The sequence below is a fragment of the Felis catus genome, chromosome B4 (assembly GCF_018350175.1).
Source record: "Felis catus isolate Fca126 chromosome B4, F.catus_Fca126_mat1.0, whole genome shotgun sequence".
Classification (NCBI taxonomy): Eukaryota; Metazoa; Chordata; class Mammalia; order Carnivora; family Felidae; genus Felis; species Felis catus.
Genome location: NC_058374.1, coordinates 109,095,859 through 109,115,494, shown reverse-complemented (window position 1 = coordinate 109,115,494; position 19,636 = coordinate 109,095,859). Strand labels below are relative to the sequence as shown.

Genomic DNA, 19,636 nt, shown 5'->3' with positions numbered 1-19,636 from the left:
ATAATACTATACAATAATAGCTTATTAAATATTATCTGGTACAATAAAAGTACTTTTAAAAAGGGAGAGGAGGATCATAACCATAATTCCTAACTTACCATCTGTTTCACCTTTTCTATGTTTCCTTTGATATGCTATTTTAATTCCCTGTCCCTAAGACATTTTCTGACCATAGCAAATGCAGAAACCTAATTCCTACTCCAAAAGCAAAATAGTATTTTGCTGAAGTTTACCTTTATTGGGATATAGATATTCTGCAAACTCAACAGGACTTTTTCCTCTGACTTTTTCTGTACTTTTACAGAGATTGAAATTGCCCATCTTACCTTTGTTGTGGCAGCATATCACATATTTGAACAGTGATACTATTTCTTGGGCTAAACATTTGAGAATAGAGTGATTTGTTTTCTCTTGCTACTATCCTGACAAAACAAGCGTAGATTATATAGCATTGAGATTTTTACTAGCAGAAGCATTCACTACTAATAAAATTAACCTTGAAAAATATGTTTTTTTAAATCTGTGCCCTGGAAAAGGTTACGTATAATTTTCTTCTTGGTTTATTTGTTATCCTACTCTTAGAACAGATTAGTTACAATTGTTTCATTAAGTCAAGTCCCTTCATTCTGACCCTTTGAAAAGAGCAAAATTCTTACTAATTTTTATGGTTGAAATTTTCAACCCATCCAGTAGAATTGGAATATATCTCATAAGAAACTGATTCACAGTGGGTTTCCTTGCAATAATAAACAAGTACTTGTTTTATTCTTTGTGTTTGATCAGATTTATCTTGTTCTTCTCTAAAGAAAATCTGGGGCAAGTTGGCCCCTACGATAAGCTGTCAAGATGAAAAATCCACACTGTAATGTCAATTTGCAATCCTTGTGGTTCAAAGGATATTTATGGCACATGTGATTTATTTTTCAATCACCTAAGATTTAACAAAGAAACTATATCATGATTAATCTAAAAAAATTGAGAGGTAATTTATTTTTACAAATTCTGGTTGAACAGCAAAAGCATGTCATTTCTAAAGGTGCTATTAGGAACAACAATAGCATGCCAGCTATTGAAGTATGTATAGCCTGAATATTTTAAATTACAAAGAAAACCAAAGGCAACACCTGAGGAAAAACTAATACAGAAACTCCACTGTCATTTTGGGGAATTCTTTCATGGATACTGGATAGCTGAAGTGATGTGTAGCATCTTTTCAGGGCTTTTCATATGAGGTTAAACTTTTATTTTTCAAGTGTATGTTATCCTCTTGAATCCTTCTAACATGGTAATTTTAATACAAATTTTGGTTAATAAAATTGACAAAAATAAATCGGTTGAGATGAAAATTCAACAACGGAAACACTGGAATAGCTCCTATGTTTCAAATGCTGTGACTCTTGATTTTGGCAAATGACTTCTTGTACTTCTTAACATCAACTTAGGAAAATCTACTTGAGAATTAATCTCCTAATATTCACTTTCAGCTGTATTCTATTCAGGATCAAACCTGATAGACCTGCCTTCTGCTGAGTAAGTGCTTGGCTTCCTTACTTACACAATTTTATTTTCTTAATGATAACATCTATCATTGCAAATTGCTCCTGACATAAATTTTCCTTAAGGTCTTTCTCCTTGTTTTCTTGCAAAACCAATTTAGTCTTGTATTAACCATAAAAACTAATAATTGAAAATTCTTGCTAAAGTGCATTATTCTATTACCAATTGTTCTATTGCCAAAAATTACATTTAATCATCCTTGTCCTTTTATTACAAGTATTTAAACAGTACATAATTTGATGTGTTTGAATGGATATTGAAGTATCTAAGATATAGTGTTAAGACAAAAAAAGTGAGTTTGAATATAGTGTGCTTTATAACTACAGCCATCTGTACAAATATATTTGTTTATTAGATAACAATGTTAAAACACATTGGTACATGCATCAAAATCTGGTATAACATGCAGCTAATTTATTGAGTGACATTATACTGAACGTTCATTCCTTATATCCTTATGTGTTATATTTGGCAAGAGAGGTTTTGTTTTGGTTTGGCTTGGTTTAAAAATTAAAATGTTACATTTATTTTACCATAACTGAAAATTTAGTGTGAAAAGAGAATTTGGTTTGTTTTGGTTTTGGTTTTGGTAATAAAACATGGGGAAAAGACCAGAAGCATGTAGAACCACATATTAATAATGACTAATTCCAGGAGGTAGAATTATATGCAATCTTAATTTCCTTGCTTCTTGACTATATTTAAAATATGTGTTCATGTAAAAGAATTATCAATTTAGGAATTCAAGGTAGAATCATGTTAATGGACTAAAATCCAAAACTCCCTCATTTATGACACTTGTAAAAACATCTCATTTCTCATACACTTTTTTTGGAAATATTTTATTAATATGGTTAACTCTTGTTTTGATGAAATGTATTTATCAATAAACTACCTTAATTGTGTGAGCATTGTTAAATCAGCAAACCAAATGTGATACATCATAGCTAAGTTACTGTTTGACTTTGTCTTAAGCTTTAGTTAATTGTGAGTGGATTGACAATTAAGTGTTTTTTTTTTTTAACTTTATTCTTTCTTAGTTTTATTTTCTTTCTTTCTTTTTTTTTTTTCCTGGTGGTTGTGTCAGTTTTTGTTCGTTGGCTTTTTTAATAGGGTCACAGATAATGACAGTAGAATAACTCCATACCTTCTTTCATGTATAACAGGGAAAACACATCAGGAAGATTAGTTTCTATTTGTAAGAAACATTAAAATAATAAAAAATAAAAAGAGTACTCAGTAAGCCTTGGTTTTATATATTTCTTTCTCTTCTGTTTTAATGTACTAAATCACTCTTTCTTACCAACAGTATACACATTCAGGTGTCATTAATTCGTCTTAAATATATCATTTAAATACATTTGTTTTGAATATATCATTTATAAATTTGTTTACCTTATATCAGTAAATGTACCTGTTTTATTCCTAGTTATCCACTCTATTTTTCTTACTATTTTTGTCTTTCTTTGACTTCTGGCTTTCCTTTGCCTCTTCAAACATCTCCAGTAATATTTGAGATTTTTGATAGCTAATGGTAATGTCAGAGGACATTTCTGGATGCAAGCCAATCATAATGTCTTTAAGTAATGTTTATATATCCCAAGCTTGCCAACTACTTACCAGTGAATAGCAGAAGATAAATGTATGCCACTCTACTAGCAAGGCTAAAAGAAGCCAAGCCATCTGACTGCTAGCAACCTAATTTTTACATAGCTGTTTATAATTCTCATCGTCATGTTATAGCAATATGATTTATTAATCCTTCTGGCATTTTTCTCCTTGACAGCTTCTCAGCTGCTGTTGCATCCTTCTTGGATGGGTAAGTTCTACATACTATTTTGAAACTGTGAGTCAAATTTTATGTGTTGAGACTTCGTTTGTTTTAGGCACTTAGGCTGCTAAAGTGGAAGAACTTGAATTTAATGCCATCAAAGATGAAAACAGGGTTCAAGCATTTGAGAGACATAAAAATAAAGAAATATAAATTTGGAGATGTAATTGCAATGTAACCTTTCAATAATTTTAATTAAGAGTAGGTTAAAATATAACTTATATTATAGTTTTTACAGGTAGGCCACAGCATTTTACTCCAAATAAAAAATATACTTTGTGACCTTGGCAATCTTTTATGAATATTAAAATATTTTGAGTCAGGATTACTTTTGTCAGAATTATTTAGAATTTTATACCTTTTAACCGTACTTTTACATTGTCAAGTTAATTTAAAATCACCAGTAATTAGCTATAACTACCAATTCAAGATGGTACTTACTTATCCATTATGTTTCATTTAATTATAATAAAATTAGATTGATTGTTAGATATCATACATATCAATGCAATTTAGAAAGCTATTGGAAGGGAGAGTGTGCACAGACACACAGTTGGTTTTGGTTTGTTTTTTGTAATAAGATATGGGGAAACAATGACAAACTCCAGGAGATAGAATTACAGGCAATCTTAATTTCCTTTCTAAGAAAAATGTGTGTGTGTGTATATATATATATATATATATATATATATATATATATATACACATATATATGTATATATATGTGTATATATATATAAAATATGTATATATTTACTTCTTATTTATACATTGCGTATGGACACACACACACCAATGATTTACTAAGCTAAGCTCTAAAAATGATTGTTTTGCTAGAATTTATAGCCAAAAAAAGAAAAGATATAATTCCATAGTTCCCTTTGTCTAACAAAAGAAATGAAGTATTTTTGTTTAATGAAGACTGATGCATTTTTTTTCAGGCTGGTGAATCCAGAAGCAATTCAGACATATAAAATATATTATGAACTATCATATTGTCAACTATAAATTTACACAGACATTTTTTTAGATGAGTAACTTATAGTTTTGGTTTTCTATCTTATCTGCTGTCTGGATATTGAGATCCTTTATAGTGTCATGTCTTAAGTTAGTGAAAGTTTTGCTATGGAAAATGAAAATAATGTGTGTTCATGTTACTTCCTTATGATCTAATTTGGTACATTTAGTTTAAAATTGTGAGAGGAAGGTATAGTTTATCATGAGATGATCTCACTCAAAATTCAGGTGCTTTAAACTGGATATTGTCCAGTGATAAATTATGTTTTTGTCATGAAATTTTGAGATGAACATCTATAGGAGTATATTCTCTAATGTTGATTAGAGAAAGATCTGTAATCTTTACTCATTAACATTCTTCTGTGAAAGTTTTGGAGTGTGATTGTGTTTTCTCAACTATTCAGATGTTTTCTATCATATTTCTTCATAGAAATAAAACAAATGGTTAATTCCTAAACATGTAGGAAAAAATACAACCAGGATGCAACTTAGCATCTGTTTTAACTTTGGTAGATAGCTTGTTTTGAGATTCCAGAGTTCTTCGTCATTGTATTAGAAAGTCAGGGGTACCTGGGTGGCTCAGTCAGTTAAGCTTTCAACTCTTGATTTCAGCTTGGGTCATGATCTTGTGATTTGTGAGTTCTAGCCCCACATCAGGCTCTGTGCTGACAGTGCAGAGCCTGCTTGGGATTCTCTCTGTCCCTCTCTCTGCCCTTTTCCCGCTCTCTCTCTGTGTCTCAAAAAAATAATTAGTTAAAAAGAAAGCCATACTATTTTCTAAAGTATTTTAAACACAGCTGTTTGCAAGTGAGTACACAGAATAAGAATGGAGTGTTGAGGATTTTAGTCTCTGTGTCTATCCAATTTCTTGTGAAGTCTTTTGTCTGATCTAGTCTAACTCAAAATCATTACTACTTATACCCAATTTAAGTTCCTTGAGAACTAGTAAACAACCAATGGAAAACCAATTAAGTAATTATCAATTTTCAGAGAGCTTCTCATTTCTTAGAAAATGGGGGGAAAAAAAGAAAATCTTGCATACCCTCAATCTCATCTTTTATAGTATATAATACTATAGAGTAGGAGATAATGGTCACAACATCCAGAAAACTTGAATTATTTTCATTTTTTTAAGATTTATTTATTTTTGAGAGAGAGAATACAAGTGTCGAAGCAGCAGAGACAGGGGCAGAAAAGCCAAAGAGGGCTTTGAGCTGACAGCAGCGAGCCTGATATGGGGCTCAAACTCACTCACCAGCTGTGAGATAATGCCCCAGCCAAAGTCAGATGCTCAACTCACTGAGCCACTCAGGTGCCCCATAAAACTTGAATTTTAAGTCACTTGTCTTCATTAACACAATAATGCTATCAAGATCTTTTAAAAGTCAGTGTTGATTTTTAAACTTTTAATAATTTGACAAATAACTTATGTTAATATTGTTAAGATGACATTTCACCGAAGCAAACTCTATTTCCCAAAATTAGAACAACTTATTTTCTTTCTGAAGTCACATAAACAAATTAATTTGTGACTGTTGATATTACATATATGGTGGGGAAATTTGAGCCATTATGGATACACACACACACACACACACACACACACAAACACACATATATGCCATATATACATATGTTTATTACATTGTAATATCTTGCATTGTTTTATATACATATAAATACATTGATTATGATATATGTAAGACATATTATATGTATTATAATCAGTGTATGTGTACAACTAATGCTTAAACATTCCTTATAAAGTTTTAGATCAGAGAAAGTGGATGATCCATAAGATAGTTTTGGAAGTGATAGTAATGAATTTAAAGCATTAAACTAGCCAGTTTTTGAAACGCTTATTAATGAATAAAGATTCATTTCAAAGAAAGTTATTAGGATGCTATAATTCTGTCAATATTTAGCTACATGAAACTTCACAATTTGGGTAGGAGCAATAGTGTCAAAGAGGTCATTAAAGATTGTTGCATCTTGGGGCGCCTGGGTGGTGCAGTCGGTTAAGCGTCCGACTTCAGCCAGGTCACGATTTCGCGGTCCGTGAGTTCGAGCCCCGCGTCGGGCTCTGGGCTGATGGCTCAGAGCCTGGAGCCTGTTTCCGATTCTGTGTCTCCCTCTCTCTCTGCCCCTCCCCCGTTCATGCTCTGTCTCTCTCTGTCCCAAAAATAAATAAACGTTGAAAAAAAAATTAAAAAAAAAAAGATTGTTGCATCTTGCATCTTGCACTTTACATATCACAAAATAAAGATTTACAAAGAATGATTAATTGTTTGGGAGCTAATTTCCCATTAAAATTTGAATCATTATTAATGACGATGAAAGTATTTCCTATTGTTAAAAAATTACGTGTAGTAAAAATCTATGAAAATGCATTTTCATTTAGGCTTGGATTTTTCAGCATCTAAAAAAGCACAGTTTATAATTCATGGGTATTCTGTAGAACATATCCAGATAAAGGAAAAACTTACATGTGCTTATACAGAAGCCTTATTTTTCTAAAAACGCAAAGAAACTGCCTTGACTCTCTTTTGCTTTCCTCTTTTAATTGTTCCCTAAGTAAGTTAAGACATACACATACTCAACTTGCAAACATGCAATTTCAGAAATATTTTCAGAGGTAAGAAATTTAATGACATGCTTCTTGCATATTTACCAGTGAACTTTACTGTAGTTGTTATATTTTATTTTTATCAAATTCCAAGAATTAAAAACAATTAAAATAATAATTTGATAAATGTGTAATTATGAATATAAAAGGAGCAGTGATGAACCTGGCAACATTAATATTTTTGTATTCACAAAATTCAAAGAGTAGTAAGAATCAACTCTCTTGGCCAATTGTTATATAAATTACTGAATGAACACTATGTTGGGGTATCAGTGTACATCATTACTTCAACCTCAGTGTAGTACCTATGGTCTTCATATTCTCCTCAAGAAGGAGGAATAATAAGCAGGAGGACCCCTGAGTTTAGCATATACAGGAATATGGTGGACCTATGTTTTTCATATGCATGCCATTTTCTCTCACTAAAATAACTCAATTCATTACATGTATATCAATTAGTGGGGACCCAGCTCCCATCCCTTCATAACCCCCAATACCAGAAGGAGTGACAGACATATGACTCAGGTCTATAAAATCTGAGTCCCTTATATGATTAGTCAGACAGATTGATATAGGGCTGTATGAGTAATCCAAGTTAGGTTACTGCTTTTGTCCTTATTTGCTATGCTAAGGGAACAGAATAAAGCAAACTGAGACAGGAATAGGAAACAGAATCCCTATGTCATGGTTTGAGACTTAGATTTTCTTCAATAACATTTGTTAATATATCCACTTTTTAAAAAATACATTGTTTTGAGATTGATTCTCGATTAATCCCCTAAACGTATTGACTTGGTGGTATATGATACTTTGGGACTTGCAGATCATTCTCTGAGGTGGTCTTAATAATAGTATGTTAACTGAATCCATTTTTTTGTGTGTGACCAAGATCTAGACTTTGCACAGTATTTGTCAAAGATGGGAAAATGAAGCATTTAGATACATATTTTTTACAATGTGAATGTGTGTGTGCATGTGTGCACGTGTGTTTAATTTTCAGGAAGTAAGTTAATTACAAGAAAAGATCCAATAGCAGAATTACAAGTATTCAGTCTTTTGTTGTCATCTAAAGACTTGACCTCAGTGTCAGATGTTTAACTGTTCTAAGGACACTGGCTCTGTTCTTCAGTGTCTGTTAGGATCTTCGGAGAAGCTGCTTGCAGAGAATCTTATATGATCTACAGCAGTGCTAGTGTTCCCTCTCTTTCAGTTTACACCCTGCTTGTTTCCTGGTATGCACAGTTCACATTACCCTCCCTCCCACTGTTGTCCTTCTTTCTCTAGCTCTTGAGATACCTGGTGGGAGAAGAGAACTATTACTAAACAATGACTGCAATGTGCTAACGTGCTCACCCATCCATAAGATTCTTCTATTTACTGTCCTTGTTATTTATGTTGATATTTGCTTAATTTAAGATGTACACAGTTAATATATGGGGTGATTTAGAAAGACCATGGAAATAAATATTATCCATGGTTCTTTCTTTCACTGAATTATATTAGATTAATAATATCTATGCTAATGATTCTACCCACACTAAACGTCATAACATCTTTATATCTACTCTTGTAAAATACACAATGGAAGATGCCAATAAAGCATGGCATGCTGTATGTTTTCAGTAGAATGGACTTGGACAATTGAGAGAATATATTTAGAATCCTCTGGCAGGCCCCATGGTTTCTGTTTGTTTTGCTTTTATTTTTACTATTAAAATTTTGATCAGTCTTATGTTATCAAATACCATGTGGTCACTTGAAGACAAAAACACAGTTCCAATTACGTAAAATTGAATTGACTAACCCCACATAATAATCAAATGCTGAACCTAATTTAAAGTCAGATATTTTCCCTTTCTCCTTAGGGACCCTGTAATATAAAACAGAGCAATGATTCTTCATTCTTTCCTGGCTAACATTTCCTCAACCAACTCAGCTATTTAGCTAAGGACTCTTAAGTCTCCATGATCAAAAAAGAGGGAGGAGAAGAAAGCAGATAAGAGCATTTTAAAAATGAATTCATGCCTTCTGGGCCAGATGCATTGATTCTGTCAATTTTTTTTTTTTTTTTGTTCTTATGGATCATTCCTGTGGCTCTCTTGTTGCTAGCTCCCTTCCTTGGTATGAGCAAGGTCTCCCTCCATTATGCTTTGTCAAGGTAACCCTCACACACCAATGTAGCGCATACCAGCAGCCTTGGCTAAAGCTTGGAAGGTCATCGTTTTGGACAAGATGCCACTTTAATTTTTTTTTTTCAACGTTTATTTATTTTTGGGACAGAGAGAGACAGAGCATGAACGGGCGAGGGGCAGAGAGAGAGGGAGACACAGAATCGGAAACAGGCTCCAGGCTCTGAGCCATCAGCCCAGAGCCCGACACGGGGCTCGAACTCACAGACTGCGAGATCGTGACCTGGCTGAAGTCGGACGCTTAACCAACTGAGCCACCCAGGCGCCCCAAGATGCCATTTTAAATGACAGGCCAGTGCTCCTATTGCTAGACGCATCCCTGGTACTTTAGGTTCTTGCATTCTTTAACCTATTTTTAGGGTAAGTGGTGTGATTGTGCCCCTGCAATTTTGCACTATTCCATTTTAGCTTTTCCAAGCATGAGTCAAGAACCATGTCAACATCACTCCCGCTTCAGTGAAATATACCCGATCCCTTTATTGGCCTGTTAAAACTTCTTTTCCTGACTTTGTATTAGTTTTACCCTCTACTTTTTGAAGTGTGAATGTAGGAGGGATTATGGGGGTGGACAAAGCATACAACTTACTGTTCAACTTTCTCCAAAGAAGTCTTTAAATATTCTGGCTTTATTTTCCAACTCCCAACCATCTGTGTCCTTGATGTGACTGAGGGGATTCATTTTAATTGTCAGGTTGAATTTCTTTATAAATGATTCATTTATTTTGTATTGGTGACTAAGCAAAAACAGAATTGTGTTTCATAGTTTAGAATTTCCTTCACTAACTAATGAGTGCTTTAAGGTCATGAGCCATGTCTTTTATTCCTTTTGTTTTTCCTTTTGCTCCTGATACAGAAAAGTCATCATGAATTCTTTTTGGACAGATGATTGAGTCATACTTTGAAATGAGACAAAAGAGAGTGGGGAGCTAGATCATGACAGGAAAAACCTAAATCTTAGAAAAGAAAATATAAATGTTGATATTAATAGGACCTAATTAGAGTAGTACTTCAAAGGAAATATAACATATAAAGCACTCTGTAGTTTAAAACATGTCACAGATTTCTTTGACACTTCTATCAGGTCAAGTCTGTGTTCACTTTCCTTGGACCTTGGTGGCTTTTGTGACTGCCTCAATGAATAAACTTCAGAAGAAGTGATATTGCATTGCTCTAAGGCTAGATTTAAAAAGGTCATGTGGCTTTTGTAAATCTCTCTAGGGACATTTGCTTTGGGAGACTTCAGCAAGCAAGAAATCTAGCTATCTTTGATTTTTAATTTCAGTATAGTTAACATACAGTGTTATATTAGTTTCAGGTGTACAATATAGTGGTTCAACAATTCTATACATTACTCAGTGTTCATCATGATAAGTGTACTGTCAATCTCCATCATCTAATTCACCCTTCTCCCTACCCACCTTCCCTGTGGTAACTATCAGGTGGTTTCTATAGTGAAGAATCTGTGTTTTAGTTTGTCCCTTTTTTTTTTCCTTTATTTCTTAAATTTCACACATGAGTGAAATCATATGGTATATGTCTTTCCCTGACCGACTTATTTATCTTAGCAGTGTATATATAACCTCCATATTTATCCATGTTGTTACTATCTAGCTATCTTAAGTATACCATGTAGAGAGACAAAGCAAGAGAGTTAAAAAAGGAAATATTTAACTTTAAGTCAAATTTAGAGAAAATATTAAGTCAGGTGAGACCAACTAGCTGACCGCATTCAAAGTTGGATTCATGAACAAAATAAGTGATGCCATTATTTTAGGTCATGATTTTAAACTGCTACACAGTAGTAGATAACCAGAACAAGAAGTATGAAATATTGAGAGCATTTTTTCCTTGAGAAAATGGATGAAAAATGAACTGGTTACAGAGTTTGTTTTACCATTATGGTTTAGGCCAAGATTCCTCAGAGCAGCCCTACTGACATTTGGGGCCAGATAATTTTTGTTGTGGGGAGTTTCTCTGTGTATTGTTAATAGTTTACCGGCATCCCTGCCCTGTTCTACCAGATGTCAATGGTACATAATCCGCCCACTTGTGACTACCAAAACTGTTTCTGGACATTTCCAAATTTTCCTCTGGAAGCCAAATCACTCCTGGTCGAGAACCACTGGTTTAGATAAACTTAAGAAAGAATGGAAGGAGAAAAAAATGTTGTGAGAGAAAAGAATATAAAATGTTATAATCTAAATAGCAAGAATTTATATCAAGCCCCCTAATAGTAAGCCAGGAAGTAAAGACATTACTGAAATAAGCATATTCCAGAATTTGATGTAGTGTTTGCAAAATCATCAGAATGTTCATGCTATTTATACTTTTGTAAATCCATAGGATTAGAGCTCCATTAAGTTGTACAGTTACTGAGGTTCACCTTCACGACTTTTTTTTAATTTCTGGTACTTTTGTTTCTCTTATTTCATGCTTCAGCTGATTTTTCATGTTATTTTGTATCATTTCATTAAAAACATTTTTATAAATGAATGGCTTTCCAAGAGATGAGTTTTGTCCCTCAGATAACCCCATAATTTAGCATTTGGGGCTTTTAAAAATGCTTATCAGGACACAATTATTAATTGAGACTAATGGGATATGCTGTACATTTCTGACAGTATAATCTACCTCTTCAAATTTTGATGATAATAATTGCCTGGCAACTTACAATTCAGAACATTATCAGAATTTTTAGTCATGGAAAAGGAACAAAAGGGTTAGGGTTTAGAGTGAGGGGACATTAGATTTTAATAAGAATCCTTGTTTTTTTCTCCAGTGTGAATATTTTAAACTACTGGCATTATAGTCCTGAATTTTCACTTTTAATACTCTTATATAAGCCATTTAAGGATGTGCTCTGGGTGCTTCATTGTAATTTATTAGATTTGTTTCAAACTTTTCTTTCTGAGCAAGGATTATTGTGAAAATTATAATTACTAGTTTGTTTACTTTTGTAAATTGTTTAATCCTCCAGAGGAGGTTGGTTGACCAAAAAGAGAGCAAATGAGTTGATTTTGTTTACATCTTGGAGCCAATGATAGTGCTATTATTTCCTAACAATTCTGCTGCAAATGCTGTTTGTCACAAATGGTGAAAAACCATGAAATGATTAGTGAAAATCCATCTTAGGTATTGGACAATATAATTCTATCACCATAACAATGGAAACAGCTCAGAATATACTATATACTGCTAAGAAATGAGACGCATTATCTGCACATTTAATGGACAAGAAATTTGTCCACATTCCCAATGGTGACATAATGGTGTTTCTACAGGAAGTCTAGGTAACCTAGTGCCTCATCATATTCTGGACTTAACTTTCAAATATACCAGACATTATCTTTTTCATGGTAATTGGTATGTCACTATTACAAGGCATATATCTGTCATCAGTGACAGCTACCACTTATCAGAGGAATAGGACATCCATTGCACATAGCATTCAAGTAGATTAAATCCATTTTTCTTTCTTCTCTTTTTCTTTTTTTTTTTTTACAAACTTTACATAGTACAATGACATATAAATTGATTTGTAAGCTATTCATAACTTCTAGATGAGTTTACCTCTTTCATTTTTCAGGAAGTAGAGGAATTGTTAAAGCTGGATAGATCTGGCATGCTGGTATATTTGCCCTTATATAATTGATTTTTATTTTAACGTTACTCGCTTTTTTGCAAGGGCAAGTTGCCAAACAAGATGAGATAATTTATATTTTGTCACATTTGCTTTGAAGGATTAATGTATACCAACAAGAAGAATCAAAAAGATAATATCAGGCAGAGCCAACTTTGAAGCAGAGAGTAAGTTACTCTCTAAAAACAAAATCAGACTGCATCCTGTTTATCAAAATAGTTTCTCAATTTTCACATTTATTTAATTTAATTTGGCACATGTTGTCCTGTTTTATGTCTATGAGTACCTCCTCTACCAGATTAATGTTGGTTTACAAATGTTATTGGTAATTAGGAGGCAGTTTATGTCATATGTTTTAGAAAATCACTAGAATTTTTTTTATAATGGCAACAAACAGAATTCAGCATACTAACATGTTATGTTGTTATCTGCCCAAAACGATAGTTGTTAGGTTATACATGAATCAATTACCTTCAGTTGGATACATTGAAACAAAGAAATAAAAATACAGAATCCAGTTTTATTCACTGTTTCTCTATCAGAAACACATTAAAACCATGTGATTTGAAAGTATGTTTTTTATAAAGGTCAGTATTTTCTCTCTTGAAATTCAGGTGTCATTACTAGTAAACTTTAAGCATTCATAAACCAGAATAATAGCCTAAAGCCGATATTGACTTATGACATCAGATAAATCTAAAGTATTACCAAAGTTTGTGGGCAAAGTTATGCTAATATAATGGTGTTTCTACTGGAAGTCTAGGTAACCTAGTGCCTCATCATGTTATTTTCATGTTAAAGGGAAGTAAAGGGAAGTAAAGTAAAGGGAAGAGATGTTTGTGGATATATGTGGAGTAAATATTGAGGAAAATAAATAAACACAGAAATAATATCTAAGAGCCTACATTTTGAAATGTGGTTCTGTGATACTCACTTACTTCTCTCATGCCTTTATATTGATACACATACCAAAAAGGAATAAGGTCAATTCTGTAAAATATTTTATATGTGAGTGATACATCTCTAAATCAATTAAAACATATTATTTTAGTACTATTTTTGTATTTTCTTTAATTTGAGGAGCTACTTAGAAATTATTATGTATAGGGGCACCTGGGTGGCTCAGTCAGTTGAGTGTCCGACGTTGGCTCAGGTCATGATCTCGCAGTTTGTGAGTTTGAGCCCCGTGTCGGGCTCTGTGCTGACAGCTCAGAGCCTGGAGCCTGCTTCAGATTCTGTGTCTCCTTCTCCCCTCCCTGCTCATGCTCTGTCTCTCTGTCTCTCAAAGATGAATAAAGGTTAAAAATCGACTAAAAATTGTTATGTATAATTATACAAGATTTGACACCAGTATAATGTGTTTAACTGTCCTGTGACTTTTAGTTGAGTTCTTACAACTTTATAGTCATTCCTCAAATATATCAAAAGATGAGACAGTCTTAATTCTAATTATTATTTTCTTCACTATGTGTACTCACTATGTGTACTTTCTATAGTTTGCTTCTACCATAACTAAAATTATTTGGTATGCCAAAAAGATATTTATTTTTATGTATTTTTGTTGGGATTACCTTTTATTCTCTCCTCCTATCATAGAACACAGTAGATCACAGCAGTTTTTGCAAAGTAGGACTCAGTAACTTAGTGAATGAATCCATAAATGAAAAAATTAATGCAGAATAGATGATGGGTGAACTGAATGATTGGTGAGTGAATGAGTACCATATGACACTTTTTTCCTGGTGTTCTCTCTGGTCAGAAAATCTTTTCCCCTTCATTCATTATCTATGTATGTTTTCCAGGCTTCAGCTTTCCATTTTATTCTTCCTTGGTAAATTCATTTGATATCATTATCCTAATAGTTATTCATCATGATAAACATTCTTCAATGAAATATTTTTGACACACTTTATGACAGTGTTTTATATGTATCATTTCTATGCCTTCTCAGGTTACTACATGTTCAGAAAATTATAAAAATAATGTATAATTTCCAAGTAGAATGTACATCAGGCATATTTATTTATTTATTCTTTTATTATTTATTAATTTATACATTGACCAATTAAAGGATTCAAAATCACTTTTATAGATGCCAAAAGATATTTATCAAATTTAATGCACATTTTCAAATAAAAACATCTGAATACATTAGTAGGAGAAATGTATTTTCTTAAATTTATAAGGAAAATCTCTAAAAAACAAGCATTATTATTTAATGCTGAAAACTAAAGGCATCACCACTGAAATGAAACCTGAACAGAGATACCACCATATTTCATCTTTTAAAAAAATCATGCATAATTTGAGAAAAATAATTTTAACAACGGTCAATAAGAAAGTGACATAATTTGATAAATCTGTTTTTATATTGCTGATCATTAGATATATTCTGTAACACAAAATTAGAAATCTAAATGTACATGAATAAGACAATAGAATACTGATTCAGTCATGTTGATTTAATGGAATAATACATAGTCATTTAAAGATGAGCCATGTATATGGAACAATATTCTACTTATAAAATCAAATGGTAGAAAATATTGATTATATTACCAAATTTTAGAAGGGGGATATATATATATTTACCTGTGTGTGTGTGTGTGTGTGTGTGTGTGTGTGTACACATTTAATACCTGTGCCTATAAAAAGAATGAACTAGATTCGTATGTACAGACTAAAAAGAATCCATAATATGTGAAGAAAGAAAATTAAGGAAAAATACTGTAATATATATGTTTTCATATTAGCTTTTGTTTTTTAGAATTATTTATTGCATATCTGTAATCAATGTTTTGATGAAATTATTCTTTCCTAAAGTGTATAGTCTTCCAAAAATTCATACATACAGTGTGTGTGTATATGTTGTTTGTGTATAGACATACACCTTTACAATCCCACCTTTACAAATGGAGATACAAGCCCTTACAATCCCATAAATATGAATAGATTTAATAGACGTTATAAGCCTTTGGCTATAACCAGTGCATTTATTATGATGTGATAACCCAAGAAGATGAATTAAAATTTTCAGAATAAGATTATACTCAGAGGATGGGGTTAACCTAATACTTGTTGGTGGAAATGTTCAACAGCTGTTTGAACATACTGTCATTTGGAAGTGAAAAAAGGACCAATTCATCAAAATCAACAATACTCACAGAGGGAATTGTACAGTCTCATAGCTACCTTTATAGTAAATCCAGTTTAAAAAACCCATCATTTAAACCATCTGTTGTACATAAGAAGACACTAGTTAATAGCAACACTCATTGTCAACAGAAGCAGAACTGCTGAACATAACACCATGGATGCAATTGTCTGTGTTTGTGTTCTGTAGATGTATGTATTTGAGCACAACAATTTCATATTAATTAAATAAAAAGCTGGTTTACAGAGATTTTCAAAATGAATAGTTGGCAATTACAGAATGACTAAACTGTGGCACTGCTAACCTTTTGACAAAATCTCTTTCCTCAAAACAATTTTATCAGTGCTCATTATTACTCTGATGGTAAGATGGTACCTTTTCACTTTCTGACTTATGGCGGTAGGTCAATAGGTATTGGGTTGTAGAAAAATGCAGATTCTGTTAGGGAAGGGAATCAAAGGAAGAAAATATTGTCTACACTTGGCATATAATTTTTCTGTTTAAACTTAATGGAGTTTTTCCTTCTTGATACCTGGATAAAGAATCTGGACACTCCATTCTCTTTTTTTTTCTTCAAAATTATTTTTGTTTATACTGTGACTAGAAGGTGAAAATCTGATTAAAAATAAATAAAAATTAAAAAAAAATGGACTCTATGCCCAGTTTTAATGCTCAAGAAAAAAATCCAATTTTCAAAAACAAAAATTTTGTCATGACTCACAGTGACATCAGATGACACAAAAAATTTTGTCAAGTGGGCATTTAACTCATGAAATGTTGGACATAACTCAGGTGATTCCTGCATACCCCCAAATGACTCATTTATCCTGTAATAATAGTATATAGCCTAGAGTATTGAAATCACTCAGGTTTAATGAGTTTTGACTTTTGACTTATATGCATTCTAAAGTTTACTTTTTCTTTTTCTTTTTCTTTTTCTTTTTCTTTTTCTTTCTTTCTTTCTTTCTTTCTTTCTTTCTTTCTTTCTTTCTTTTTCTTTTTTAAATGGTCAGGTATTGATTGTTTTCTTTCATGGATCAAGACCTGGTAAACATCTTAATTTTGAGAAACACTTTTTTTTAAAATTTCCTATACCATCATTTTATTTTTCCTTGACATAGGCTATTTTATTGATTCAAGTGAAGAAGAATCAGTTTTATATTTAATACATATCAAAAATATTTAAATACTAAAAAACTTGGATATGTTTTCAACATATCATGCATTTTTAGGTTATCTTTTAATCCTCTGTCTTTTCAACTACAGTCTTTTTTTAAATTAATTTATTTATTTTGAGAGGGAGAGAGAGAGAGAGTGCATGAGCCAGGGAGAGGCAGAGAGAGGGAGAAAGAGAGAACCCCAAGCAGGCCTCATTGTAATAGTGCAGAGCCCAATGCAGGGCTGGAAGTCAGGAATCACTAGATCATTACCAAAACCAAGAGTCAGACACTTATGGCTGAGCCACCCAGGTGCCCCTCTTCAACTACAATCTTAAATATGATTTATTTTCTCATTTTATAAATGGATGAAATAGGGAACTACCACAAATTTGCAATCTAAAGGACTTTATCACATAAATTGTTTCTCATATTGATAAGTACCTATCTCTAGCATATGACAATGTATCAAGCTAGAAAACTTCTCCACTTAAAACTATAGTGTCTATTCCCAGGGCAGGACAGCTTTCATGGACATGTGACCTATAGGGTCAAACAGGACCCTTTTTGGTTTATAACTCTGCATTTTCTGTCTTGAAATTCTTCATAATTTTTAATAATGAGCACCACATTTTAATTTTGCATTTTGCACCGGGACATTCCAGGTGTGTATCTGGCATAAAGATACAAAGTATAAAAATATGGAAAATATCAAACTATATGAGTTTGTATGATTTGATATGTTAGCAATTTTAATATAAAAATACTAAAACAACTGAGACTGTAAGGTGAAAACTTACCTCGCTTCCATAGTTTCTTTCTTTCTTCTGTCCTTTTTTTCCATATTAGTAGAGCTCTTCTACTATTGAACAAAAAGCATGTATGAATAAAATGAAAACTAATAAGAATCGAAACTTATTGACTAGAACAGTGCAATAACCATCTGCCCACAAAATTTTGAGTTCACATTTGTGACTGTTTCCAAACTATGTGGTAGACCAACTTGTTACCCTTTGCATTAGCTCTGTGTTAAGCCAATATTCCCATCTCTCAGTTTCTATAAGTGTTGAATGCTAACATTCAAGCTTAGTCCACCCACAGCCAACTGGTAGGAAGGCAACTCTATAGGACGATCCAGGGATAGACTTTACCTTAGACACATCTTTACCTGTTCTTGACTCCGTCTCCTTCTTTACCTGCTTCACTTCCTGCCTTGAGAGTCAACAAATTACTTGTGCCTAAATCCCTTCTCAGGACTGACTTCTGATTTAAGTCAGAAGTGAACTTAAAACAGTTAAAGTCTTAAGGAAGCTAATTTAGGAAAGAATGGATTCCTGGAAATGGAACTAAATAGATAATGATTATGAATAAGTTTTGAGAAAGTGCTATCTAGAAAGATTACAAAATGCCATACTGTCCACATTAGATGTCTATATTAGATGTTCAAGAGATATTTGTATGATTTGATATGCTAGCAATTTCAGTATAAAAATACTAACTTAAACTACTGAGTCTGTGAGGCAAAAACCTACCTAGTTTCCATAGTTTCTTCCTTCCTTCTGAACTATATAAGCACAAAAGTGACGTGTGTTAATGTGAAAAAGGAGATCTTATCAGGGTTGTCCAATTTGTGTAAAATGAAAACTAATTTTTACTTACTGTAATGATTTATGAAGCTGAAAGATTTTTATTATATCTTTTGGCCATTCTTATATTTTTTTGCTGTTTCTATTATAAGTAGGAATTAGTATTGTTTATCCTATAAAAATAATAATCTCATAACCACCCTTATTTGAAGAAAAGTCTTACCAAGGTCACTGATTAGTACTTCTAAGTTGTCACTAAGATCATAAAAAAATAATTGGACTCAACTGGTAGATCTAGTACTTTTGTGTATGTGCACATATAAGAGCTTTATACCAAACAGGAGTAGTAAGACAGAAACAGGAAAGATAAATTCTGACATGTCCTTCTCTGCTGATATGTGTATATTTTATATATAAATATATATTGATACTATATGTGTATGTGTGTGTATATATAGTATATACTATATTCTATATATGTGTGTGTATATTTAGTATATACTATATACTATATATATGTGTATATAGTATATACTATATATATATATGTATATATAGTATATATATATATATATAGTATATATAGTATATATACTATATATATATGTATAGTATATATATGTATAGTATGTATAGTATATAGTATATATATAGTATATATAGTATATATATGTGTATATATAGTATATATAGTATATACTATATATATACGTATATATATATAGTATATGTACACGTATATATATAGTATATACTATATATACTATATATATAGTATATATATGTGTGTATATATGTGTGTGTATATATAGTATATACTATATGTATATATGTGTGTGTATATATAGTATATACTATATACTATATATATGTGTATAT

At 32.1% G+C, this 19,636-nt stretch overlaps 1 protein-coding gene across 1 annotated transcript in view; it reads left to right on the top strand.

The window, feature by feature from the left end:
- The window catches only part of MGAT4C (MGAT4 family member C), a 724,438-nt gene that overhangs the window by 88,731 nt on the left and 616,071 nt on the right, over positions 1-19,636 (top strand). The window contains exons 2-3 of the mRNA XM_006933915.5: positions 1,485-1,530; positions 3,344-3,376. The gene's annotated coding sequence lies outside the window, so the exon portion shown is untranslated. The remainder of the gene's footprint in view (positions 1-1,484; positions 1,531-3,343; positions 3,377-19,636) is intronic.